The 5,704-nt window shown below is 45.1% G+C and overlaps 1 long non-coding RNA gene across 1 annotated transcript; it reads right to left on the minus strand.

Annotated features, from left to right (window-relative positions):
- Positions 1–1,300: 1,300 nt before the first annotated feature.
- On the minus strand, positions 1,301–4,040 carry LOC146058873 (uncharacterized). The gene is made up of 3 exons (XR_014470016.1): positions 3,994–4,040; positions 2,675–2,962; positions 1,301–1,653 (listed from the first exon to the last, which is right to left on the minus strand). It is a non-coding gene; the product is annotated as an uncharacterized LOC146058873 (long non-coding RNA).
- Between the last annotated feature and the right edge of the window lie 1,664 nt (positions 4,041–5,704).

Consider the following 5,704-nt stretch of genomic DNA (forward strand, 5'->3'; position numbering starts at 1 on the left):
TGTGTACATCCACAATCACTAATCAATCTTGGTGTGCACACATTGTGGCTGTGAGGAAATAATCTCTTCTCTGCATCATCATTGGGTGCTCCTCTGAATTAAGGGGTGATAAAGATTTAAATCCATTGAAAATGTGTACAATGCTCTGTCACTATCGCCATCTCAGGATGACAAGACACTTATAAGAAATGTTATATTTTATTAATTAAATAAAAAATTTTCTCTAATCTATAAAAATGTAAAAAACATTTTCTCTAATCTAAATAAAAAAAAAAAAAATCTATTTCTGTAAAGTTTTATTTAAAATATATTTCCTTATTCATTTATTTTCCATAAAAATGGAACAGGAAGCCAAGTTCCACTGTACATGTACTCATGGGGCTTTATATAGGAAACGGTGGCTTTTGGAAGCCTCGCCGCCTTCCTGGTGTGCTTTACACTGACTGTTTTTATTTCCCTGTCAAATGTTACTGGCAAATTCTGATTTTTTACCTCATATAAATCATATTTATACTGCTATGCCAAGAGAAAGCCCTATCACTTTTGCAAACAAACAGACAAGGAAGTGCCTGATAGAACAGACATACCACAATCCTGAAAATGAACTTTAATCGTGAAGGGCAAAAACCTTTCTCTCATGTAATGGTTAATATACATTTTTTCTTGTGAATACTGGTAAGTATAAAATGAGCAGAGCCCTGCTCTTTCAATGCTACTACCCTTGGGAAAACAACACAGACAATAGGAAATGACACCATAGACAATAGGAAAGAGAAACAATAGAAGTGAGCAGGCAGCACATACAGTGTGAGCTGAGAGCCGTTTTAGACACTTGTTCAGTGTGTGGCCATGTTCTAAACAATAGAAATATAATCTTATCATATTGGAGCCAACACGGTAGCACATCAGGTTGACTCCCCTCATTAAGGGCCTTATTCTGATCGGTGCGGATATTCCCGAATTCTTACGGTGCGGGCCGCACGCCACGCTGTGCGGCAGCGTGCGGGCATCGTCCGTAGAAACGCCCACATATCCTCCGCATTCGGACGGACTCACTCTTTAAGAACAGGGCGTGTGTACGGACGACATAGAAACCATGCGTGTGCGGGGGAAACACTCCGATTCTGCGCGGTCTGACCGCGTATGCACGGCCTTCCCGCGTCAGAACGGACGCGAAGCGGCCACTACGCACAGATGCGGTGTACTTACGCACAAAACCAGACTACTCTTATCTGAGTTCCCAAATAGATCACATGACATGCAATTAACAAACCACTTTGAGAACAGATTGTTGCTCCTGGTCATCTGTTATTTAGCTAATTGATCCTTAAACACTTACAAGCACTATACATTAACCCTAACATTCCCTATGTGGATAAAAATGTTATCTACCCTTTTACTGTGTACATATCTAAACATCCACATGTTTGTGTTTTAAATGCTTTTTATCCTTTTACTGTTAAATTCTAAAATAACACACAGACAACTTCTTAAACAACGGAAAACTTTTATTTAAATAAATCCAACACATGGACCACCATCACTCGTCCAGCAGCAGGACACAGAGGTCCTCCACATGAGCCGTCATCCGCCTCAGGTCCTCTCTTAAGCTCATCAGAGCCCCTCTTACTCCCTGGGGTGGCTCCTGGTAATCTGTGTGCATGAGAAAGGGGGTACAACATTAATTATGCTACTCACGTACACCTTGTACAGTCAATCCTAAGTACCTACACCACAGGTCTTCAACCGGTGGCCCTCCAGATGTTGTGGAACTACATGTCCCAGCATGCCCTGAGGTTTTTTGGCATGTTCTTATAGGAAAAAATGTGGCAATGCATGTTGGAACATGTAGTTTCACAACATCTGGAGGGCCAAAGGTTGAAGACCCATGACCTACACCATGAGAAAACATACATACAAAAAAAGCCTTATCCACTCTTGTATGTTATGTCATCAAATATATGATCATGATGCTGCCACCACACACACACACTTGTGTGACATATACATTTCACAATCTATATATCAAAAACAGAACCACACTTGAGGATCACTCACAGTTGTCCTGGCCAAAGACTCCTCACTCAACTCAAAACATACACCCACTACAACATGCCACATTGACCCATACATATATACCTGCATGTTACTGCTTAATAGCTAAACTGCATGATAGATAGATCGAATAGATAGAATAGATACCACAGGAAAATGCTAGGCTACTCCCTCTTCCCATTACTTCATGATTCCTTGTCACATTTGCCACATAGGTGAAAGTGCAGCACTAATCCGCTTCCATACACCAAACAATTTCTAAGGTCAATCCATCATACATAATACCTTACAAAAATACATGACAACAACACGGGCACACTGGCTAGAGGGGGGCCCATGCAAACTGCCCACATGGGACTCCAGTATAAATCAGGCCTGCCCATATTCCATTGATGTTTTATTGTTGTTTCTATACAAAGAGCATCCATAAATTAAGACTCATCACCTACATGAGCATCCAGATTGCACGTTTGCAGCATGGGCCTATAAGACCAAAGTGTGTCTGTTGTTGTTGTCCATTTTTTGGGACTACTCTTTACTATATTATAGGAAAATTGAATCAGCTGTGCGACATAACAACCTGTACCTAACTCAGTAATGAAGCATTATGTCTACTTACCCCTGCCAGGCAGCTCCACAAGGTCCTCATCCTCCATATTGGGAGGTGGTGGCAGATCGTCCAGGGGTAGGGGCACCTCCTCCTCCTCCACGTAGACCTCCTGTGCCTCCTCCGTGTCCTCCTCTGTCACATAACTGTGGGCCTGTGACTCCTCCTCAATGCCCACCTTCTGTCTGGCCTCCTCAATGGGCACCTCCTGGGAGTCCTCCTCATTGGCCACCTCCTGTCTGGCCTCCGCACTGCCCACCTCCTGGGCCTCCTGACGGGCCTGTCTGGCTCTCTCCCGCGCTGTGGGTTAAACAAACAAAATGGGTGAGTGTCATTTCACATTTAAATTACTCTAACAAGTACATCTCATAACCACATTATATATGTGTTATATATCACACATATAGTATATGGCTTTTCTATGTCATAAACACCCAATTGACCTCATGTAATATTAATATTAAATAATGTTAAAATGCAAACACTCACTGGCCTAGATGCAGTAGCCTTCAAAAGTGATAAAATGTAGAGTGATAAACACGCAGCCAATCAGATCCTTCCTGTCATGTCACAGACTGTAGTTGTAAAATGCCAGGTAGGAGATGATTGGCTGCCTGTTTGTTACTCTCCATTTTAACACTTTTGAAGCAGACCGAATCCTGGCCACTGTAATTTATAGGTATTTGGCGAAAATACTTACAGCGTTGCAGACGCCGCCTCAGAGCCTGCAGATGATCCGGCTCCCGCCTCCGCAGGTCGGACCATCGCCTCTCCAGTTGGGCGATGGTCCTCCGCACATGCGTGCGGGCGAATATGCGGCGCCGGGCCGCAACATACGCCCGGCGCTTATCCCGATTGGAGATGAAGGGGCCTGCCTGCCCCAGTCTCCGCTCCATCACTCCCACCAGCGCCAGTAGCTCCGCAGTGGAGAAGGGATCTGCACGCTGGTAGGCAGCCATTTTAGGAGTGGCACTAATCAAACAATCATGTGCTGTCATTGGTTGGTTAGAGTGATATTTGGTATTAACTTTATTGTTCATTTGTACACTAACAGCGTGTATGCGCCCGAACATACGGCTAACCCATTGCATCGCACCCCCATCCTAAACACACAGTCTAAACTAAGATGTAAACACATTATATATAATCTATAACATTCACCAAACATGGGTATAAGCACCAGGTGAAATAGTCTGCATCACTAGACACTAACACCTAACTCAACAAGGTACTAAACAGCTATTTTATAATGAAAGCTATGCAACAGAAACATAGCAAATAGTGGCAGACCTTTTCCCAAAATTACGCCATGGTGCCATGTGTACACTTACCTTCTACTGGGCCATACTACAGAGGTGGAATGAAAAGTAGCTAGCATCCAGCCTGAGTTTGGAGTGCTTTCACATGTGATTTGGATGCTAGCACTGATTACTTGTGGCTAAGTGGTGGACTGGATTGACATATGGAATGGGTAGTGTCAGTTGTACTACATAGCAAACAAGTGCACAGTACAGAAGTACATTCAAATATACATGTAATGTCTGACCTCAGTTGTATTGGGTCATTGGTGTTGGAATCTGCATTTAGCTAATAAATCAGACTTACTGAGTTTGCCAGGTTTTTTGTACATATTTTTCAACACCAAGGGGCGGCCCGTATGCGCCGCACGGTTGACGCTGGCGTACGGGACGCGGCCGTACGGAACGCAGGTTGCAGCTGATTTACGCCAATTACAGAAATAGTATTTAAAGTAGTCCTAGAAAGGCAAACACTTGTTGCAAACATGCCAGGCTCAGAGTCAGAGGAAGACCAGGTGGTGCAGAATCTCTTGGCACGCATGGAGGCCAACACCACCTATGTCCCCCTCAACCCAGAGGACCCAGATGGCCCATCAACATCAGGCCAATCAACAACTGGGCCATCCTCAGCTTCAGCAGAATCATTGGGAACACAGCAGGTGGCTTCCCAACAGAGTAGCCAGCCCAGCACTTCAGGTACAGCAACCGGTGGACGTGGCCGTGGCAGTGCCGTGCCCGTGGCCGCAGTGGGGCAACACGGGAACCAACAACACGAAACATGGCATATGAACCGCGGGAGCTTGACATCCTGGTGACCCGGGCACGTGATTTAATTGAGTGTCCAGCGGTGAAGTTGACACACACAAGGAGATGGAAGATCTGGGAGGAGATAACGGCGGAGATTAATGCAGTGGCTCCACAAGTTCGTCAGACAGAGCATGTTAAGAAGAGGCAAGTACATGTGTGTTACATTAGAGTAGTACAAGTCCAGTAATGTTTACATTCAATATTAGATGGAGTTGGCCAATGGGTGTTCACGTTGCTTGGAGGCACAGACATGTTAGCCATGACATTGAATTGATAGTTATTGGAGGGTGACTGTTTTTGTATCTTCTAAGGGTTGGTATGAAAAATGAATATAATGTAAGTTTGGTGTCAGTAGGCACATGTTGTATTATGTTTCAGATTGCAATGGGTGCTACACCAAACATGAGGAGTTACATGTATTAATATGTACACTTTGATTGCAGGTGGCACGACTTCAAAGGCAACCTCAAGAAGAAATTGACCAAGCGGTGGCAACACAGCCAGACCTCTGGGGCTGGCCCCATGCCATCCAAGCTGGAGCTCACCCCCCTGGAAGAGATGGCCCAGTGCTGTATTGCAGTGGAGTAGGTCCGGGGGGTGAGTACTATAGACAGCGAGTCCCCAGCGGAAGTGATGGCTTCTACTCTTGAAGGTAATTATTTGCCAGGCCATAAGTAGATGTTTTAAATTTTGCATGGAATGTGTGGTAATTGGAATTTTCTTGGTCAACAGCATCGCCACCGCTTGGTCAAGATTCTCTTGAGGAGGTTGTGGAGTCTGTGCCACCTTGCCCCAGTAGCAGGCCCGTGCAGCAGCCGCCGGGATTGACTGCGGCTGAATTGTCCATGTGGGGCCGTGTGCTGGATAGTATTGTGCAGCAGGGAGAGTCGGCATTCGAGCGGGTGCGTAGGGCCGAGGAGGTGCTGCAGGGTTTGAC

Source organism: Crinia signifera, chromosome 2, assembly GCF_055691185.1.
Source record: "Crinia signifera chromosome 2, ASM5569118v1, whole genome shotgun sequence".
NCBI classification, from domain to species: Eukaryota; Metazoa; Chordata; class Amphibia; order Anura; family Myobatrachidae; genus Crinia; species Crinia signifera.